Source organism: Ranitomeya variabilis, chromosome 5 (assembly GCF_051348905.1).
Source record: "Ranitomeya variabilis isolate aRanVar5 chromosome 5, aRanVar5.hap1, whole genome shotgun sequence".
NCBI lineage: Eukaryota > Metazoa > Chordata > Amphibia > Anura > Dendrobatidae > Ranitomeya > Ranitomeya variabilis.
Window position 1 is genome coordinate 270,327,197 of NC_135236.1, and position 22,145 is coordinate 270,349,341.

Below are 22,145 nucleotides of genomic sequence, written 5' to 3' on the forward strand. Positions count from 1 at the left end.
ACGCCAAACATATTGTTTGGCATTGTTGCCAAAAAGTTCGATTTTGGTTTCATCTGGCCAGAGCACCTTCTTCCACATGTTTGGTGTGTCTCCCAGGTGACTTGTTGCAAACTTTAAATAACACTTTTTATGGATATCTTTGAGAAATGGCTTTTTTTTGCCACTCTTCCATAAAGGCCAGATTTTTGCAGTGTACGACTGATTGTTGTCCTTTAGACAGACTGTCCCACCTCAGCTGTAGATCTCTGCAGTTCATCCAGAGTGATCATGGGCCTCTTGGCTGCATCTCTGATCAGTCTTCTACTTGTTTGAGATGAAAGTTTAGAGAGACGGCCGGGTCTTGGTAGATTTGCAGTGGTGTGATACTCCTTTCATTTCAATATGATCGCTTGCACAGTGCTCCTTGGGATGTTTAAAGTTTTGGAAATCATTTTGTATCCAAATCCGGCTTTATACTTCTCCACAACAGTATCCCGGACTTGCCTGTTGTGGTCCTTGGTCTTCATGATGCTCTCTGTGCTTTAAACAGAACCCTGAGACTATCACAGAGCAGGTGCATTTATACGGAGACTTGATTACACACAGGTGGATTATATTTATTATCATTAGGCATTTAGGACAACATTGGATCATTCAGAGATCCACAATGAACTTCTGGAGTGAGTTTGTTGCACAGAAAAGTAAAGGGGCCGAATAGTATTGCACGCCCCACTTTTCAGTTTTTGAATTTCCACAAAAATTTAAAGTAACCAATACATTTCATTCAACTTCACAATTGTGTTCCACTTGTTGTTGATTCTTCACCAAAAATTTACATTTGGTATCTTTATGTTTGAAGCATGAGGTTGAAAAGTTCCAGGGGGGTGGGGGGCGAATACTTTTGCAAGGCACTGTATATTCTTTCAGTGTAAATAAACTGCTGATCACTAAATAAATTAGCAAAACGCTCATTCATTGGGTAAAATGATCCGCGCAGCACAAAAGATCATCATTCTCTGTAGTGCATCATCCTCTAAACAAGACTCGCCCTGCTGAGAACCTGGCAGCCTCTGTGCAGTAAACAATCAGATCACTCAGTGTGCATTGTTTACTGTGGTCTGTCTGTGTAAACAATGTAGGAACATATTCACACTGGCCATTAAACAGACTAAAGGCTGAGTCACACATAACGATATCGTTAACGATATCGTTACAACGTCACGCTTTTGGTGACGTGGCAACGATCCCACTAACGATCTCGTTATGTGTGACAGCGACCAACGATCAGGCCCCTGCTGGGAGATCGTTGGTCGTTGGGGAATGATCAGGACCATTTTTTGGTCGCTGATCACCCGCTGTCATCGCTGGATCGGCGTGTGTGACGCCGATCCAGCGATGTGTTCACTTGTAACCAGGGTAAATATCGGGTTACTAAGCGCAGGGCCGCGCTTAGTAACCCGATATTTACCCTGGTTACCATTGTAAAAGTTAAAAAAAAAACAGTACATACTCACATTCTGATGTCTGTCACGTCCCCCGGCGTCCACAGGGTTAAAACTGCTTTCGGCAGGAGTGCTGCTAATGCACGCGCTCCGGCCGAGAGCTTCCCTGCACTGACTGTGTCAGCGCCGGCCGTAAAGCAGAACACAGCGGTGACGTCACCGCTGTTACTGCCGGCGCTGACAGATTCAGTGCAGGGAAGCTCTCGGCAGCAGCGCGTGCATTAGCAGCGCTCTTGCCGAAAGCAGTTTTAACCCTGTGGACGCCGGCGGACGTGACAGACATCAGAATGTGAGTATGTAGTGTTTTTTTTTTTTTTTACTTTTACAATGGTAACCAGGGTAAATATCGTGTTACTAAGCGCAGCCCTGCACTTAGTAACCCGATGTTTACCCTGGTTACCCGGGTGCTGCAGGGGGACTTCGGCATCGTTGAAGACAGTTTCAACGATGCCGAAGTCGTTCCCCTGATCGTTGGTCGCTGGAGAGAGCTGTCTGTGTGACAGCTCCCCAGCGACCACACAACGACTTACCAACGATCACGGCCAGGTCGTATCGCTGGTCGTGATCGTTGGTAAGTCGTTTAGTGTGACTCCAGCTTTAACCTAAGATAGAAACAAAAGGAACTTGTAGGTAAAAGCAATAGTGCATATAAACAGGGGCTGGCTGGCAATTTTCAGCCTGGGGGGCAATCACAAGGCAGTGGCCCTCGAGTTGCAGTGGCCCTCCTTTTCCCTGCTTATATCTGGCCACTGCATTAAAGTAGCAGAGATAACAGGCTTTAAAAACAGGCTGGTAAACAGATATGGGAACTGAACGGAGCTTGCTGCATAGATATGGGAGCAGAATCGAGCTTACTCCAGAGATATGGGAACAGAACGGAGCTTAATACAGAGATATGGGAGCAGAACAGAGCTTATTATAGAGATATGGGAGCAGAACCGAACTTACTAGATTCAGAGATATGGGAGCCGAACCGAGCTTACTGCAAAGATATGGGAGCAGAACCGAGCTTACTACAGAGATATGGGAGCAGAACCGAGCTAACAGCAAGGATATGGGAGCAGAACCAAGCTTACTGCAGAGATATGGGAGCAGAACGGGGCTTACTACAGAGATATGGCAGCAGAAATGAGCTTACTACAGAGATAAGGGAGCAGAACCAAGCTTACTACAGAGATAGGGGAACAGAACCGAGCTTACTACAGAGATAGGGGAGCAGAACCAAGCTTACTACAGAGATATGGGAGCAGAACCGAGCTTAGTGCAGAGAAATGGGAGCAGAACCGAGCTTACTACAGAGATAAGGGAGCAGAACCGAGCTTAATAAGTCTACTACATGGAACCAAGTCTGCTACATAGAAACTGGAGCAGAACTGAGATTACGACATACATACAGTACCATAATCTAGATTACTACATTGATAGAGTACCAGAACCAAGCTTACTGCTTAGATATGGTGTCATAACGGAGCTTACTTACAAACATACACACAACAATACAGCTACACAGTGCCTAGTACTATCACCACTACACAGAGAATACATAATATTATAATATCACCATTACATCTACATGAAACTACATTCTATACAAAGACCAATGATGCCACCATACACTCCCTGACAGAAGTTATGTCGCTTATCCATGTTATGTAAATAAAAGCTTATAACCTGATGCTAAATTCATCCATTGGTTGCATAAGTTATCCTTTTGAAAGCTGGAACCCTCCAAAATGTGATTTAGGTTAAGAAAATAAATTGTTATCAAAGCAGAAATATTGATCAGTTAATGGACACAGAATGGTCAGATTTTGGCAAGACAAAATTTTTGTTGCCCACAGACAAATAATTAACTTAAAATACAAATATATGTTGAATAACATTGGTGAATGAAGTTGTGCTGCTCATCTAGATTCTTTGGTTTTGTCTTCCAAGCTTCCTCTTTCATCCTTCCCCAAACATGCTCAATGATGTTCATGTCTGGTGACTGGGCTGGCCAGTCCTTGAGCACCTTGATCTTTTTTGCCTGGAGGAACTTTGTTGTAGAGATGGATGTATGAGATGGAGCACCATCCTGCTGCAGAATTTGACCTCTTTTATGATTTGGAATATAAGCGGTAGCTAATACTTCTTGATATTTTAGGCTATTGATATTGCCTTCCACCTTGCAAATGTTTCGCACACCCCCATACTGAATGTAACCCCAGACCATGATCTTTCAACCACCAAATGTAACTGTCTTCTGGGTGTATTTTGGATCCATACTGGCTCCAGTAAGTCTCCTGCAGTGTTTGTGGCAGCTGTGGTGTAATTCTACTGAAGAGAAATCCATCTTCTGCCACTTTTCACGTGTCCATCTATTTAGCAGGCTGTGGGAGTTTGCAAATGACACACGTTTTTTTATTTGCCTTTTGTTTAGTGCTGGCTTCTGGGCACTGATTCGACCATGGAGGCCATTTTGAGACAGAATCCTACAAACTGTTCTAGTTGACACAGGTAAAGGTTTAGGTGTGCACTCAGCCTTAATATGGCGAGGTGCTGGTGTAACGGACCAATGGCCCAGAATAACAGTAAAAGTTAAACTCACTGCACTCTCTCTAGGTTTCTTATGCAAAGTCTGGTATAAATTTATTATACATAAACTGGGAGCGTAACAGAATATTACAGCATCTGTGATTTTTTATATACAACGTTTCGGCTCAACCAGAGCCTTTGTCACGTAATCGCTTGTTCCAGCTAAGATAGTGATATACAGAGAAGGCGGAAAGTCTCAGCGGTGCAATATAAGCTCTATTGTAATCTAAATGTCCGCCTATGGAAGATCCTGTCCAGTAGTGTGGACCTACAGTGTCTGTTATGACAAGCGGCGCTCCCGCACCTTGCTAACGATCGGCGTGTCACGTGCGGTGAATTTAACTTTTACTAGTTGACACAGGGACTTGAGGTGACCAGACCTGTTGGAGCTCTGCTGCTGTGGAAGAGGGGCTTGCTTTGGATTTTTTAACCAACAAACATTCCTCCTGAGCAGTTGTCTTGCGGGGTCTGCCAGACCTGGGCTAGTCAAACACATCTCCAGTCTCTTCAAATCTTTGTTTTAATTCTTTGTACTTGACGCTGAGACACATTAAAGGTGCCCGCCACCTTTGCAGTGGATCTGGTCTTCAGCCCTCTTGATAATCCAGGCTTTGGTCGCAGGGTGGATTTTTGGCATGTTGTCAAGAGCTCAAGTTGCAGTTCAAGTGAAGGTCTGGGGTGCTGGGTTTCTTTTTATACACACACACTAAATAACTGATCATCTACTGAGCACAGGTGAGGATTAGTGTTGAGCGATACCGTCCGATACTTGAAAGTATCGGTATCGGAAAGTATCGGCCGATACCGGCAAAGTATCGGATCTAATCCGATACGATACCCGATACCAATACAAGTCAATGGGACTCAAGTATCGGACGGTATCCCTGATGGTTCCCAGGGTCTGAAGGAGAGGAATCTCCTTCAGGCCCTGGGATCCATATTAATGTGTAAAAGAAAGAATTAAAATAAAAAATATTGCTATACTCACCTCTCCGACGCAGCCTGGACCTTACCGAGGGAACCGGCAGCGTTCTTTGCTTAAAATGCGCGCGTTTACTGCCTTCCGTGACGTCACGGCTTGTGATTGGTCGCGTGCCGCCCATGTGGCCGCGACGCGACCAATCACAGCAAGCAGTGACGTAATTTTCAGGTCCTGAATGCCTAATTCTAGGCATTCAGGATTTGAAAATTACGTTACGGCTTGTGATTGGTCGCGTCGCGGTCACATGGGCGACGCGACCAATCACAAGCCGTGACGTCATGGGAGGCAGGAAACGCGCGCATTTTAAAATTACGTCACGGCTTGTGATTGGTTGCGTGCCGCCCATGTGACCGCGACGCGACCAATCACAGCAAGCCGTGACATAATTTCAGGTCCTGAATGCCTAATTCTGCATTCAGGACGAGAAAATTATGTCACGGCTTGCTGTGATTGGTCGCGTCGCGGCCACATGGGCGGCACGCGACCAATCACAAGCCGTGACGTCACGGAAGGCAGTAAACGCGCGCATTTTAAGCAAAGAACGCTGCCGGTTCCCTCGGTAAGGTCCAGGCTGCGTCGGAGAGGTGAGTATAGCAATATTTTTTATTTTAATTCTTTCTTTTACACATTAATGTTGTTTCAATACCGATACCACAAAAGTATCGGATCTCGGTATCGGAATTCCGATACCCGCAAGTATCGGCCGATACCCGATACTTGCGGTATCGGAATGCTCAACACTAGTGAGGATGTAAACTAGGATTGGGTGCATTATATGACCAGGCGACAAAACTTTTGTCTTGCTAAAATCTGACCATTCTGTGTCCATTAACTGATCAATATTTCTGCATTAATGTCAATTTATTTTCTTAACCTAAACCACATTTTGGAAGGTTTCAGCTTTCAAAAGAATAATTTATACAACCAATGGATGAATTTAACATCAGGTTATAAGCTTTTATTTACATAACATGGATAAGCGACATTACTTCTGTCAGGGAGTGTACAACTTTTACTACTAGTATATAAACCAAAGAAGAAATGGACACCAAAGCTAAAAGTAACAACTTTATTAGAAGACTATTAAAACAATACATAGATGTACAAGTAAGTATATAAATAAAACCGATGCAATAGAAAAAATGAATGAAAGGCGACACTAGTGCCACGTACAAAATAACAAGCTACCCAGCAGAGAGAGGTTGGTATATCCTAGTCCCACAAAAGGTATACAAAAGGTGCAATGATAAATTTATATAAGCCTTAAATATTGGTGGTGACAAAACCAACCGGACATAAAGTCAGGATTATTCATGTAATAGTTTTGCTGGTAATAATCAGGTGCGGGGAGAAACTGAGTGTGCAAATAGATTGAAGTATAAATAAATAAATAAATAAAATACAATGCAATATCTAATATAAAAAGTAATGATGCGGCAAACGTGCCCTATCCTGCCAAACCATCCTCAGCACATCAGTGCACATATACAGGGAAAGTCCCGAAAGGGTATGAGGGAAAGACAGTATACTTACTAAATATTAGATGCACACACAGAATCCCCCTGCGGCCGTACGTGGACAAAGGAGCCCCGATGCGCGTTTCGCAAATGCTGCTTCCTCGGTTGAGCGCCCCCCGAGGAAGCAGCATTTGCGAAACGCGCGTCGGGGCTCCTTTGTCCACGTACGGCCGCAGGGGGATTCTGTGTGTGCATCTAATATTTAGTAAGTATACTGTCTTTCCCTCATACCCTTTCGGGACTTTCCCTGTATATGTGCACTGATGTGCTGAGGATGGTTTGGCAGGATAGGGCACGTTTGCCGCATCATTACTTTTTATATTAGATATTGCATTGTATTTTATTTATTTATTTATTTATACTTCAATCTATTTGCACACTCAGTTTCTCCCCGCACCTGATTATTACCAGCAAAACTATTACATGAATAATCCTGACTTTATGTCCGGTTGGTTTTGTCACCACCAATATTTAAGGCTTATATAAATTTATCATTGCACCTTTTGTATACCTTTTGTGGGACTAGGATATACCAACCTCTCTCTGCTGGGTAGCTTGTTATTTTGTACGTGGCACTAGTGTCGCCTTTCATTCATTTTTTCTATTGCATCGGTTTTATTTATATACTTACTTGTACATCTATGTATTGTTTTAATAGTCTTCTAATAAAGTTGTTACTTTTAGCTTTGGTGTCCATTTCTTCTTTGGTTTATATGATCATTTGCGATGGCGGAGCATTTACTTTGAGTGCCCATATTATAGGTATACTATTTTACTACTAGTATACTACAATACTAATCATTAATTTTAAAAAAGCACAACACTAAGTGCCATTGTATACAGGAACTCTGTATTTACGGTCAGTGTAAAGATACTACAGTGATCACTGGTGACATTATACACAGGAGATCTGTATAAGGTGTCAGTGTACAGGTAATACAGTGATCACCACTGCCAGTGACATTATACACAGGAGCTTTGTATATAGTATACAGTGTATAGTGTCAGTGTACAGGTAATACCCTGACTCACTACTGATGTCTCTAGCTGAAGTCCTTCATCTTTGCTTTTCATTTTTATCCAGCACAGACTGCCATCACTTCTTCCAGCCAGGACTCGTCTCTGCATAAAATAACACAGTTACCTAGAGCACGGCTTCCAGACCGCATTCCCCACTTTTTCCGTTTCTTCTACACCATGTTCCAAATTATTATGCAAATTATATTTTTCTCGGATTTTCCTAAATGGTTGGTGCAAATGACAGTCAATCTAATAAAAGTCATCACCCATTAGAGTATACATCGAATTTTATTGGCGAAACCTCCCAATGATAACAGTATAATCTCCAAAATGAATAAAAACTCAAAATGCACTGTTCCAAATTATTAGGCACAGTAGAATTTCTAAACATTTGATCTGTTTTAAAGAACTGAAAATGCTCATTTGTGGAATTTGCAGCATTAGGAGGTCACATTCACTGAACAAAAAAGCTATTTAACTCCAAAACATCCTAACAGGCCAAGTCACATGTTACCATAGGAACCCTTCTTTGTTATCACCTTCACAATTCTCGCTTCCATTGAACTTGTGAGTATTTGGAGAGTTTCTGCTTGTATTTCTTTGCATGAAGTCAGAATAGCCTCCCAGAGCTGCTGGTTTGATGTGAACTGCCTCCCACCCTCATAGATCTTTTGCTTGATGATACTCCAAAGGTTCTCTATAGGGTTGAGGTCAGGGGAAGATGGTGGCCGCACCATGAGTTTATCTCCTTTTATCCCCATAGCTGCCAATGACTCAGAGATATTCTTTGCAGCATGAGATGGTGCATTGACATGCATGAAGATGATTTTGCTCCTGAAGGCACAATTCTGATTTTTATACCATGGAAGAAAGTTGTCAGTCAGAAACTCTATATACTTTGCCGAGGTCATTTTCACACCTTCAGGTACCTTAAAGGACCCTTCCAGCTGTTTCCCCATGATTCCAGCCCAAAACATTACTCCTCCATCTCCTTGCTGACGTTGCAGCCTTGTTGGGACATGGTGGCCATCCACCAACCATCCACTACTCCATCCATCTGGACCACCCAGGGTTGCACTACACTCATCAGTAAACAAGACTGTTTGGAAATCAGTCTTCATGTGTGTCTGGGCCCACTGCAACCGTTTCTGCTTGTGAACACTGTTTAGGGGTGGCCGAATAGTAGGTTTATGCACCACAGCAAGCCTTTGAAGGATCCTACACCTTGAGGTTCGAGGGACTCCAGAGGCACCAGCAGCTTCAAATAACTGTTTGCTGCTTTGTAATGGTATTTTGGCAGCTGCTCTCTTTATCCAATGAATTTGTCTGGCAGAAACCTTCCTCATTATGCCTTTATCTGCATGAACTCTGTCTGTGCTCTGTTTCAGTCACAAATCTCTTGACAGTATGATGATCACTCTTAAGTTTTCGTGAAATATCTAATGTTTTCATACTTTGACCAAGGCATTGCACTATTTAATGCTTTTCAGCAGCAGAGAGATCCTTTTTATTTTCCATATTGCTTGAAACCTGTGGTCTGCTTTATAATGTGGAACATCATTTTTAAGTAATTTTTATTTAATTAGAATCACCTGGAAAACTAATGATCACATGTGTTTAAGATTGATTTCAGTGATCCATTGAGCCCTGAGACACAATACCATCCACGAGTGTATTTGAAAAACAAAACAATTAAATCTTTGTGACACTTAAATCCAATTTGCATAATAATTTGGAACATGGTGTACACTAGACATCTGAATACAGAGGTGCACCCACAAACAATATATAATTGGTTATTATGCAACCTCATAGATTGTAAGCTTGCGAGCAGGGCCCTCATTCCTTTTGGTATCTGTTGATCTATGTGTTTATTGTTATGCTTAATGTCCATTGTCTGTACAAGTCCCCTCTAAAATGTAAAGTGTTGGAACTATAGAAATAAAATTATCATAATTATTATTATTAACCGACCATTCCAAATATAAATTATAATCCACCACTGTGCACCCACTAACTATAAATAGCCACTTTCCCCATTTAATATATAAATTAATTAGCACCTGTACTCTTTCCCCAAATTCATTACCAGTCACTTCATCCTCAACACCCCCCACTATGTACCTACCACTCTAACCCTAACCCCGATTCATTATAGTTACATGCCCTATTCATTATCAACTGCTCTACCCCACATTCAATACATCATTTACTCCCCCACCCTTAAAATTCATTATTTGTTCTTCCCCTAGATCATCATTTGCTCTCCCCACCCCCTCTTCAATTGATCATTTGCTCTCCCCACCCCCACCTTCAATTAAATTGCTGTCCCCTGTCCCTCACACTGAATTTATCATTTTGCAGTACCCCCACTTTAATTTGAAGTCCCCTTACTTCATTCATTGCAGTCCCCTATCACCCCCTCACTTCATCTGCAGTGCCCCTTCATCATTTGCAGCCCCCTATCCCCCTTCCATTTCATTATGAGCAGTCCCACATCAGACACACTTCATCATGTGCAGTCCTGCAGTCCCATTCTCCCACTTCATCATGTTCAGTCCCCTTACTTCCCCCACTTCATCATGTGCAGTCCCCTTACCCCTCACTTCATCATGTGCAGTCACCCTTACCCCTCACTTCATGTGCAGTCCATCTTACACTCCACTTTATCATGTGCAGTCCCCATTACCCCCCACTTCATGTGCAGATCACCTTACCCCCTTCATCATGTGCAGTCCCCTTTAATCCCCAATTCATCATGTGCAGTCCCCCTTACCCCCCACTTCATCATGTGCAGTCCCCCTTACCCCCCACTTCATGTGCAGCCCCACTCCCCCTTCATCATGCGCAATCCCCCTTACCCCCACATCATCATGTGCTGCCCCATTCCATCATGTACAGCCCCACTCTCCGCACTTTATCATGTGCAGTCTCCTTTATCCACTAAACTATCATGTGCAGCCCCACTCCCCCTTCATCATGTGCAGCCCCACTCCATCATGTACAGCCCCACTCAACCTTCATCATGTGCAGCCCCACTTACCCCCTCACTCCATCATGTGCAGTCTCCTTTAACCCCCAAATTCCATCATGTGCAGCCTCCTTACACCCCCCACTTCATAACTTGCAGTTACCCACCATAAAATTTATTTTATAAAGAAAACCAAAAAGTTCTTCATACTTACCTCACCAGTCGCTCCCCTGCAGTGCCTCTCTGCTTCTAGCATCCGGGTCATGTCGGCGTGTGCGTGAGGACGCCATCGCGCATTCCCAACACCTAACCTGGAAGTATAGAGAACATGAAGGGAGCAGTAGCTGCACAGCCATCAAGGTGACAGCCAAGCATAGCTCCTGGCCCCAGCGCAGACGTGTGTGCTAACTGTGATGCGGCTGTGTCTGCTGCCAGCTGTGTCACAGTACAGCAGACATGGCTGCGCACAATTTGCTGTGTGGCTGTAGCCACCACCAGGTAGCCAGCCCTGAACAGCTGCTGGGGGAGCGGCCCGGGGGGCATTTGCCTCTTTGCCACCTGGGCCAGTCAGCCCTGCATATAAATAACATGGGGAACTTAGTAAACAGCTTTTTTAATAAAAAAAATTAAAAAAAAAGTGTAAAAGCCATCCCACCAGCGTCAAATTTGATTATACCTTGATGTTGGTGGGATGGCTTTTGCTTTTACTTATTTAGTTACAGGGTATATGCTCATTTTGTTTCTATCTTAGGTTTTGTGTAAACAGACCATTGAACGACCACCGATCGATAATGGTTTACCAAACATGCGTAGTTTACTGCCGCCAGTCATTCATGTAAACAGAGACCTTTGCAGGCTCGGACTGGCCCATCGGAGAACCGGAGGATTCTCCGGTGGGCCCAGGCACTGACACCTGCTGGCATACTGGCCAGCAGCTGCCTAGGGCCCCACACTGCTCCATGGGCCCCTTGCCAGTGGCTATAGGGCCCCTAAGTCAAGGGGGCCCGCCCTGTGCCAGTAGCAGCAGCTGGAGACAGGATCCTGTCCCTGCTGCTAAAGCCAAATGAATATTCACGCTTCCCCACGCCCCTATGGGCGTGAATACCATTTCTCTTTAATAGCGGGCAGCGTTAGCTGCAGGGTGCAGCTAACACTGCCCGCATGTAAAGCCGCAACGCACACACACACACACACACACACAAAGTACCGCACACACACATACACACACACACAGCACTGCACACATACACACACGCAGGCACACAGACTCACAGAGCAGCCCACCTCTCGGCATACTGCTTCCTGTCTGAGACAGCCCAGCTGGATGACGTCATCATCCAGCGTGCTGCTGTCTCAGTCAGAAAGCTTCCAGGAATCCAGCGAGGAAGAGGCTGCTGGAATGAGCTGCTGCCGTGGGGTGGGGTGAGCTGTGCTGTGTGCCTGCGTGTGTGTGTGTCTGTGTGTTATGTGTGTGTGAGAGTGTGTGTGAGAGAGAGAGAGAGAGAGTGTGTGTGTGAGATGAGCTGCGGTGAGCTGTGTGTGTGTGGTGAAGGACAATGATATTGGTGGGGGGAGACAATGATGGAGGTGATGGGCAATGATAGTGGTAGGGAGACTGATGGAGGTGATGGGCAATGATGGTGGGGGGGAAGACAATGATGGAGGTGATGGGCAATGATGGTGGTGGTGGGGAGGCAATGATGGAGGTGAGGGGAGGCAATGATGGAAGTGATGGGCAGTGATGGTGGGGAAGACAATGATGGAGGTGATGGGCAATCATGGTGAGGGAGGGAATGATGGAGGTGATGGGCAATGAGGGTGAGGAGAGGCAATGATGGTGGGGGAGGCAATGATGGAGGTGATAGGCAATGATGGTGGGGTATATAAAAAGGAGAACCAAGAGTTCGCTAAATATAATCATTTATTACTTCAAAAGATTTAATACATAATAAAATTGGATAATATACATCAAATACATATTAGGTGAACTACCCAAGTGAGTACAACTGACCGAAAGTCCACAGAGGGTAACCAAATATACCCAAACAGGCTAATACATAAGTGTGGTAGGTGGTAACAGCTTAGTGTGATTTTTCTCAAAGTAAACTGTGACACTGCAGCTAAATGCTCATTCTCTAAACCGTCCACCTTACTCCCATGCCTATATTTAGTATACCAGCCTGTTTACGTGTAAAAAATAACTGTAATAATTACCCATTCGTTGGTATCCAACTCCTGTGAGGACCCCGATCACCCCAACGCGCGTTTCGCGTGCTTGTAACAGCCTCGCTTCCTCAGGGGGCGTGGCTACATCTCAATCCCAGTGCCTTTTAATACTAAACCATTCCGGTCATGTGGTTCTGCAACAACCTATCCCTACCTATACAAAGTGCGCATGCGCTAATCTAAGCGCCCTGTAACCATAGAAACTCAGGGTTAACCCCCGTTACTGTGCAGAAAGTAATTGCAGTACTTGTGTTTATGTATAATAAAATCCGCGCCATGCTGTCATAATAATCCATGACGCATGACCGCCGTGAATATATACTTATAAAATGTGTCTCTCCGATGTTCCACCAGCGTTGAACTTACATATTCCTGCTGCGTCTATCCACATAGTGTGGTCCCGCCCACCAGGTCACATGACCTGCACTAGTCTTGTTCTTTATGCTCCGTCTGTCCACACAGTGCAGCTCCGCCCACCAGGTCACATGAGCGGGCCGGCGCCAGGCCAACATCACGCCCCTAGAAGGACGGAGACTGCACAGTGCAGAGAGAACAGTCGCAGGTAAACATGCTGACAAAGTGCTTGTTAGTGCTTATACATAAACAAAAAGTGCTAAGTGCCAATTATCACATATCACAATGGTAACCAAATGTGACAGGTTACCCTCCAGAAGATAACAGCAACAGCGGATTAATATAATCAAAGGTGCTAATTAGTGCTTATAAAAACAATACAAAATAGTGCTTTTACATGCCAAATATTGCATGTCATAATTGTAGATTAACATGACCGGTCTAACAATATCATGACGATATATAGTGATAAAACAGTGCTTGCTTATTTTGCATTAAATAGTGAAAAAAATATTTTTAAGAGTATTATCAATATTATATCCATAACATTAAGATAAAAGGCCAGTAATTGAATACATTTAGAATATAATCACAAAAGAATTCCATATAAGTACAAGAATTAGATCAAGACACAACAATCACCATTTACTATTTTATATCACATGACCAATATAGAGGCTCCATATCCAGCATGTCCACATCAGATTCCTTTTGTTCATGGTGATCCCATCTTGCTTATTTCCTCTCTCAAGTACTGGTGACGTATCTCTTAGTGTACTTGTTTCATATACATGATTCATTCACCGTGTATCAATCACAGCTATTAAAAATGATAAACAACAAAAATAACAATAAATATACAATTAAAAGCACATAAACTGAGACAAGATTAAAATCTGGATGGAGTTTAGTGGAAAAGGGGGATGTTATATTCAGGGGGGGGGGGGGGGGGGGGGAATGCCAGCCAAGACTACAGATAGGATGAGAAACCATGTGTCTCATTCAGACCTTTAGGGGTAAGGGTTCCCAGGATGGTGATCCACCTACATTCCCTCTGTGCTAATAGGCGGTGAATATCACCTCCTCTGATCCCACATTGAATATGTTCGATACCCCTAACACGGAGCACCCCAGGGTTACATTTATGATATTCTTTGAAATGGCGCGGGATGGTTTTAAGTTTTAGAACATCCTTTTCTGTTTCCGCCGCCATAATGTCCCTGACGTGCTCTCGTGTGCGGGTACCCAAACGTCTCGATGTTAACCCAATGTAGATTTTGGGACAACTGCATACCGCATAATAAATAACTTGAGTCGTGTTACACGTTATATGATGTTTTATGCGGTAATTTTTTCCTTCCACTGACTCAAATTCAGACGTTCGACTGATATTTTTACATGAGATGCAGTTTCCGCATGGGAAACATCCCATTGGTGGGCCTTTTGAGCCAAAACTGTTTCCTGGGAGGGAGGGAACATAATGGCTGGATACCAGAATATCTTTGAGATTTCTACTCCTTCTAGACGTCATCATTGGACGATCTTTCAGGAGCTTAGAGAGTGTTGGATCAGTCATAAGTACACTCCAGTACTTCTGGAGACACTCCCTCATAGTTGGTTACCCTCTGTGGACTTTCGGTCAGTTGTACTCACTTGGGTAGTTCACCTAATATGTATTTGATGTATATTATCCAATTTTATTATGTATTAAATCTTTTGAAGTAATAAATGATTATATTTAGCGAACTCTTGGTTCTCCTTTTTATATAGTCTATGCATGAGTGATTCTAAATAGTTGGATATATTAAATCACTGGTATTTTTTCTAATGAATGATGGTGGGGTGTTGTGAATTTGGATTCTGGGCTCCCCCGGTGGCTACTGGTGGAATTGAACTGGTGTTGTCATCTTCTCTGTTCACCTGTTCCCATCAAGATGTGGGAGTCGCTATATAACCTTGCTGCTCTGTTAGTTGCTTGCCGGTCAACAATGTTATCAGAAGCCTCTCTGTGCTTGTTCCTGCTCCTAGACAACTACTAGATAAGTTGGACTCTTGTCCATGTTTGTTTTTGCATTTTTGTTCCAGTTCACAGCTGAAGTTTCGTTACTGTGTCTGGAAAGCTCTTGTGAACAGGAATTGCCACTCTGGTGTTATGAGTTAATGCCAGAGTTTTAAAGTAATTTCTGGATGGTGTTTTGGTAGGGTTTTCAGCTGACCATGAAAGTGTCCTTTCTGTCTTCTGCTATGTAGTAAGTGGACCTCAAATTTGCTAAACCTATTTTCATACTACGTTTGTTATTTCATCTTAATTCACCGCCAATACATGTGGGGGGCCTCTGTCTCCTTTCGGGGTATTTCTCTAGAGGTGAGCTAGGACTAATATTTTCCTCTGCTAGCATTATTTAGTCCTCCGGCTGGTGCTGGGCATCTAGAATCAACGTAGGCATGCTACCCGGCCACTGCTAGTTGTGCGTTAGGTTTAGTTCATGGTCAGCTCAGTTCCCATCTTCCAAGAGCTAGTTCCTATATATGCTGATGCTATGTTCTCTTGCCATTGAGAACATGACAGTTTGACCGGCCTACTAAAGGGTTAAAATCCTTGGCTGAGAAAGGAGAGAAATAAGAAGTCTGCTGAGAATTTTTTATTTTTTTTTTCTCCTTCTAATCTTTGAATGGCTCTGTGTCCACCTGTTTGTAATGGATCTTCAGAGTGTAACTGCAGGTTTGAATAATCTCGCCACGAAGGTACAAAATTTGCAAGACTTTGTTTGTCATGCACCTGTATCTGAGCCGAGAATTCCTTTGCCGGAATTTTTCTCGGGGAATAGATCTGGGTTTCAGAATTTTCGAAATAATTGCAAATTATTTTTGTCCCTGAAATTTCGCTCTGCCGGAGACCCTGCACAGCAGGTCAGGATTGTGATTTCCTTGCTCCGGGGCGACCCTCAAGACTGGGCTTTTTCATTGACACCAGGGGATCCTGCGTTGCTCAATGTGGATGCGTTTTTTCTGGCCTTGGGGTTGCTTTATGACGAACCTCATTTGGAGCTTCAGGCAGAAAAAACTTTGATGTCCCTATCTCAGGGGCAAGATGAAGCGGAAATTTACTGTCAAAGATTCCGTAAATGGTCTGTGCTTACTCAGTGGAATGAGTGCGCCCTGGCGGCGACTTTCAGAGAGGGTCTCTCTGATGCCATTAAGGATGTTATGGTGGGGTTCCCTGTGCCTGCGGGTCTGAATGAGTCCATGACAATGGCTATTCAGATCGATAGGCATTTGCGGGAGCGCAAACCAGTGCACCATCTGGCGGTGTCCACTGAGAAGTCGCCAGAGAGTATGCAGTGTGATAGAATTCTGTCCCGAAGCGAGCGGCAGAATTTTAGACGGAAAAATGGGTTGTGTTTCTATTGTGGTGATTCTGCTCATGTTATATCAGCATGCTCTAAGCGCACTAAAAAGCTTGATAAATCTGTTTCCATTTGCACCTTACCGTCTAAGTTTATTCTATCTGTGACCTTGATTTGCTCTTTGTCATCTATTACCACGGACGCCTATGTCGACTCTGGCGCCGCTTTGAGTCTTATGGATTGGTCCTTTGCCAAACGCTGTGGGTATGATTTAGAGCCTTTGGAGACTCTTATTCCTCTGAAGGGGATTGACTCCACCCCATTGGCTAATAATAAACCACAATACTGGACACAAGTAACTATGCGTATTAATCCGGATCACCAGGAGATTATTCGCTTTCTGGTGCTGCATAATCTACATGATGATTTGGTGCTAGGATTGCCTTGGCTGCAATCTCACAACCCAGTCCTCGACTGGAAAGCTATGTCTGTGTTGAGCTGGGGATGTAAGGGGGCTCATGGGGATGTACCTGTGGTTTCCATTTCATCATCTATTCCCTCTGAAATTCCTGAGTTCCTGTCTGACTATCGTGACGTCTTTAAAGAATCCAAGCTTGGTTCATTACCTCCGCACCGAGAGTGCGATTGTGCCATAGATTTAATCCCGGGTAGTAAATACCCAAAGGGTCGTTTATTTAATCTGTCTGTGCCTGAACATGCTGCTATGCGAGAATATATAAAGGAATCCTTGGAAAAGGGACATATTCGTCCATCGTCATCTCCCTTAGGAGCCGGTTTTTTCTTTGTGTCAAAAAAAGACGGCTCTTTGAGACCATGTATCGATTATCGGCTTTTGAATAAAATCACTGTAAAATATCAATACCCATTGCCGTTGCTGACTGATTTGTTTGCTCGCATAAAGGGGGCCAAGTGGTTCTCTAAGATTGACCTTCGTGGGGCGTATAATTTGGTGCGAATCAGGCAGGGGGATGAGTGGAAAACCGCATTTAATACGCCCGAGGGCCACTTTGAGTATTTAGTGATGCCTTTTGGTCTTTCAAATGCTCCGTCAGTTTTCCAGTCCTTTATGCATGATATTTTTCGCGATTATTTGGATAAATTTATGATTGTGTATCTGGATGATATTCTGATTTTTTCGGATGACTGGGACTCTCATGTCCAGCAAGTCAGGAGGGTTTTCCAGGTTTTGCGGTCTAATTCTTTGTGTGTGAAGGGTTCTAAGTGTGTTTTTGGGGTACAGAGGATTTCCTTTTTGGGATATATTTTTTCTCCCTCTTCCATTGAAATGGATCCTGTCAAGGTTCAAGCTATTTGTGATTGGACGCAGCCCTCTTCTCTTAAGAGTCTTCAGAAATTTTTGGGCTTTGCTAACTTTTATCGTCGATTTATTGCTGGTTTTTCGGATATTGCTAAGCCATTGACCGATTTGACTAAGAAGGGTGCTGATGTTGCTGATTGGTCCCCTGACGCTGTGGAGGCCTTTCGGGAGCTTAAGCGCCGTTTTTCCTCTGCCCCTGTGTTGCGTCAGCCTGATGTTGCTCTACCTTTTCAGGTTGAGGTCGACGCTTCTGAGATCGGAGCTGGGGCAGTGTTGTCGCAGAAAAGTTCTGACTGCTCCGTGATGAGGCCTTGTGCCTTCTTTTCCCGTAAATTTTCGCCCGCTGAGCGGAATTATGATGTTGGGAATCGGGAGCTTTTGGCCATGAAGTGGGCTTTTGAGGAGTGGCGCCATTGGCTTGAGGGGGCCAGACATCAGGTGGTGGTATTGACTGACCACAAAAACTTGATTTATCTTGAGACCGCCAGGCGCCTGAATCCTAGACAGGCGCGCTGGTCATTATTTTTCTCTCGGTTTAATTTTGTGGTGTCATACCTACCGGGTTCTAAGAATGTTAAGGCGGATGCCCTTTCTAGGAGTTTTGAGCCTGACTCGCCTGGTAACTCTGAGCCCACAGGTATCCTTAAGGATGGAGTGGTATTGTCAGCCGTTTCTCCAGACCTGCGGCGGGCCTTGCAGGAGTTTCAGGCGGATAGACCGGATCGTTGCCCACCTGATAAACTGTTTGTTCCTGATGATTGGACCAGTAGAGTCATCTCTGAGGTTCATTCTTCTGCGTTGGCAGGTCATCCTGGCATTTTTGGTACCAGGGATTTGGTGGCAAGGTCCTTCTGGTGGCCTTCCCTGTCACGAGATGTGCGAGGCTTTGTGCAGTCTTGTGACGTTTGTGCTCGGGCCAAGCCTTGTTGCTCTCGGGCTAGTGGATTATTGTTGCCCTTGCCTATTCCTAAGAGGCCTTGGACGCACATCTCGATGGATTTTATTTCAGATCTGCCTGTTTCTCAGAAGATGTCTGTCATCTGGGTGGTGTGTGACCGTTTCTCTAAGATGGTCCATTTGGTTCCTCTGCCCAAGTTGCCTTCTTCTTCCGAGTTGGTTCCTCTGTTTTTTCAAAATGTTGTTCGTTTGCATGGTATTCCTGAGAATATCATTTCTGACAGAGGGACCCAATTCGTGCCTAGATTTTGGCGGGCATTCTGTGCTAGGATGGGCATAGATTTATCTTTTTCGTCCGCTTTCCATCCTCAGACGAATGGCCAGACCGAGCGGACTAATCAAACCCTGGAGACATATCTGAGGTGTTTTGTGTCTGCTGACCAGGATGATTGGGTTGCTTTTTTGCCATTGGCGGAGTTCGCTCTCAATAATCGGGCCAGCTCTGCCACTTTGGTGTCCCCGTTTTTCTGTAATTCGGGGTTTCATCCTCGATTTTCCTCTGGTCAGGTGGAAACTTCGGATTGTCCTGGAGTGGATGCTGTGGTGGAGAGATTGCATCAGATCTGGGGGCAGGTGGTGGACAATTTGAGGTTGTCCCAGGAGAAGACTCAGCTTTTTGCCAACCGCCACCGTCGTGTTGGTCCTCGGCTTTGTGTTGGGGATTTGGTGTGGTTGTCTTCTCGTTTTGTCCCTATGAGGGTCTCTTCTCCTAAGTTTAAGCCTCGGTTCATCGGCCCGTATAAGATATTGGAGATTCTTAACCCTGTTTCCTTCCGTTTGGACCTCCCTGCATCCTTTTCTATTCATAACGTTTTTCATCGGTCATTATTGCGCAGGTATGAGGTACCGGTTGTGCCTTCCGTTGAGCCTCCTGCTCCGGTGTTGGTTGAGGGTGAGTTGGAGTACGTTGTGGAGAAAATCTTAGACTCTCGTGTTTCCAGACGGAGACTCCAGTATCTGGTCAAGTGGAAGGGATACGGCCAGGAGGATAATTCTTGGGTGAATGCATCTGATGTTCATGCCTCTGATCTGGTTCGTGCCTTTCATAGGGCCCATCCTGATCGCCCTGGTGGTTCTGGTGAGGGTTCGGTGCCCCCTCCTTGAGGGGGGGGTACTGTTGTGAATTTGGATTCTGGGCTCCCCCGGTGGCTACTGGTGGAATTGAACTGGTGTTGTCATCTTCTCTGTTCACCTGTTCCCATCAAGATGTGGGAGTCGCTATATAACCTTGCTGCTCTGTTAGTTGCTTGCCGGTCAACAATGTTATCAGAAGCCTCTCTGTGCTTGTTCCTGCTCCTAGACAACTACTAGATAAGTTGGACTCTTGTCCATGTTTGTTTTTGCATTTTTGTTCCAGTTCACAGCTGAAGTTTCGTTACTGTGTCTGGAAAGCTCTTGTGAACAGGAATTGCCACTCTGGTGTTATGAGTTAATGCCAGAGTTTTAAAGTAATTTCTGGATGGTGTTTTGATAGGGTTTTCAGCTGACCATGAAAGTGTCCTTTCTGTCTTCTGCTATGTAGTAAGTGGACCTCAAATTTGCTAAACCTATTTTCATACTACGTTTGTTATTTCATCTTAATTCACCGCCAATACATGTGGGGGGCCTCTGTCTCCTTTCGGGGTATTTCTCTAGAGGTGAGCTAGGACTAATATTTTCCTCTGCTAGCATTATTTAGTCCTCCGGCTGGTGCTGGGCATCTAGAATCAACGTAGGCATGCTACCCGGCCACTGCTAGTTGTGCGTTAGGTTTAGTTCATGGTCAGCTCAGTTCCCATCTTCCAAGAGCTAGTTCCTATATATGCTGATGCTATGTTCTCTTGCCATTGAGAACATGACAGTGGGGAGGCAATGATGGTGGTGGGAGGCAATGATGGAGGTGATGGGCAATGGTGGTTGTGGAAGGCAATGATGGAGGTGATGAAATGGGCAATGGTGGTGGGGGAGGCAATGATGGAGGTGATGGGCAATGATGGTGGTGGGGGAGAGGCAATGATGGAGGTGATGGGCAATGGTGGTGTGGGAGGCAGTGATAGAGGTGATGAAATGGGCAATGATGGTGGTTGGGGGAGGCAATGACGAAGGTGATGGGCAATGATGGTGGTGGGGGAGGCAATGATGGAGGTGATGGGCAATGATGGTGGTGGGGGAGGCAATGATGGAGGTGATGAAATGGACAATGATGGTGAGGGAGGAGGCAATGATGCAGGTGGTGGAATGGGCAGTGATGGAGGTGGTGGGGGAGAATGATAGGGGTGGTGGGGGAGAAGGCAATGATGGAGGTGGTGATGAGGACAATGATGGGGGTGGAGAGGGGCTGCATTATACTTTATGAGGGGGCTACATTATATTCTGTGGGGGGACTGCATTATTCTCAGGGGACTACATTATATTATGGGGGCTACATCATACTATATGAGGGGGCTACAGTATACTCTATGGGGGGCTGCATTATATTCTGTGGTGGCTGCATTATACTATATGAGGGTGCTACATTATATTCTATGGTGGGGAGTGCGTTATACCTGAGGGGGTTGCAGTATATTTTGTGGGGTACTGCATTATATTCTATGAGAGGGGACTGCGTTATATTTTATGAGGGGGCTAAATTATATTCTGTGAGGGGGCTAAATTATATTCTGCGAGGGGGCTACCCCAACCCTTGCTACATAATTAAGACGTAAACTACCTTATATTATACCCTGATATTAGCGCTTTTTACTGCACAATTGGTGGTCTTGTATCTATTTCTATGTAGCTACATAGTGGGCCCCAAGAATGATTTTCTCTGGAGGGCCCAAGGTGCTCCAGTCCAACGCTGGACCTTTGTATCGTGCAAACACAGAATCAACATTTGCAGCTTGCCGCTTATGTCTCGTCTGATTACCTCCATTTTCTATGTTTCTTCTCCATCTTGTCAAACCTTCTTTTCGACGTCCTATAGCCGTGATGTGGTCACTGCAGAGTTTGGCTCACTGATCACTGCGCCACTGAAAATAAAAAGGTCACATATATATTACATCAGTTTCTTGAAAAAAGAATCCACCACCCTGTGTTACAAAATATAGACATGCACCCACCATTAATGTATAAGTAGCCATTTTGCAACCTATCATTTATAATATTAATTTATAATCCTCCATTGTCCCCCTCCCTCAATTCATTATAATACTCAGTGCTTTCTCTCCCACCTCAACCCCCAATTCATTATAACACTCTGCTCAATCTCTCCAACCGCCAGACTCAATTATAATACTCTGTGCTCTCTCTCCCATCCCCCAGCCCCAATTCATGATCATTCTCTGTGCTCTCTCACATCACATCCTCAATTCATTATAATACTCTGTGCTTTCTTTCCCACCCCCACCCTCAATTCA

General features: G+C 44.5%; 1 long non-coding RNA gene across 2 annotated transcripts in view; it reads right to left on the bottom strand.

The window, feature by feature from the left end:
* LOC143775769 (uncharacterized) overlaps positions 1–22,145 on the bottom strand; it is a 47,417-nt gene that overhangs the window by 23,609 nt on the left and 1,663 nt on the right. For both annotated transcript variants that reach the window (XR_013215702.1, XR_013215701.1), the window contains exon 2: positions 21,656–21,758. This is a non-coding gene — a long non-coding RNA (uncharacterized LOC143775769). The remainder of the gene's footprint in view (positions 1–21,655; positions 21,759–22,145) is intronic.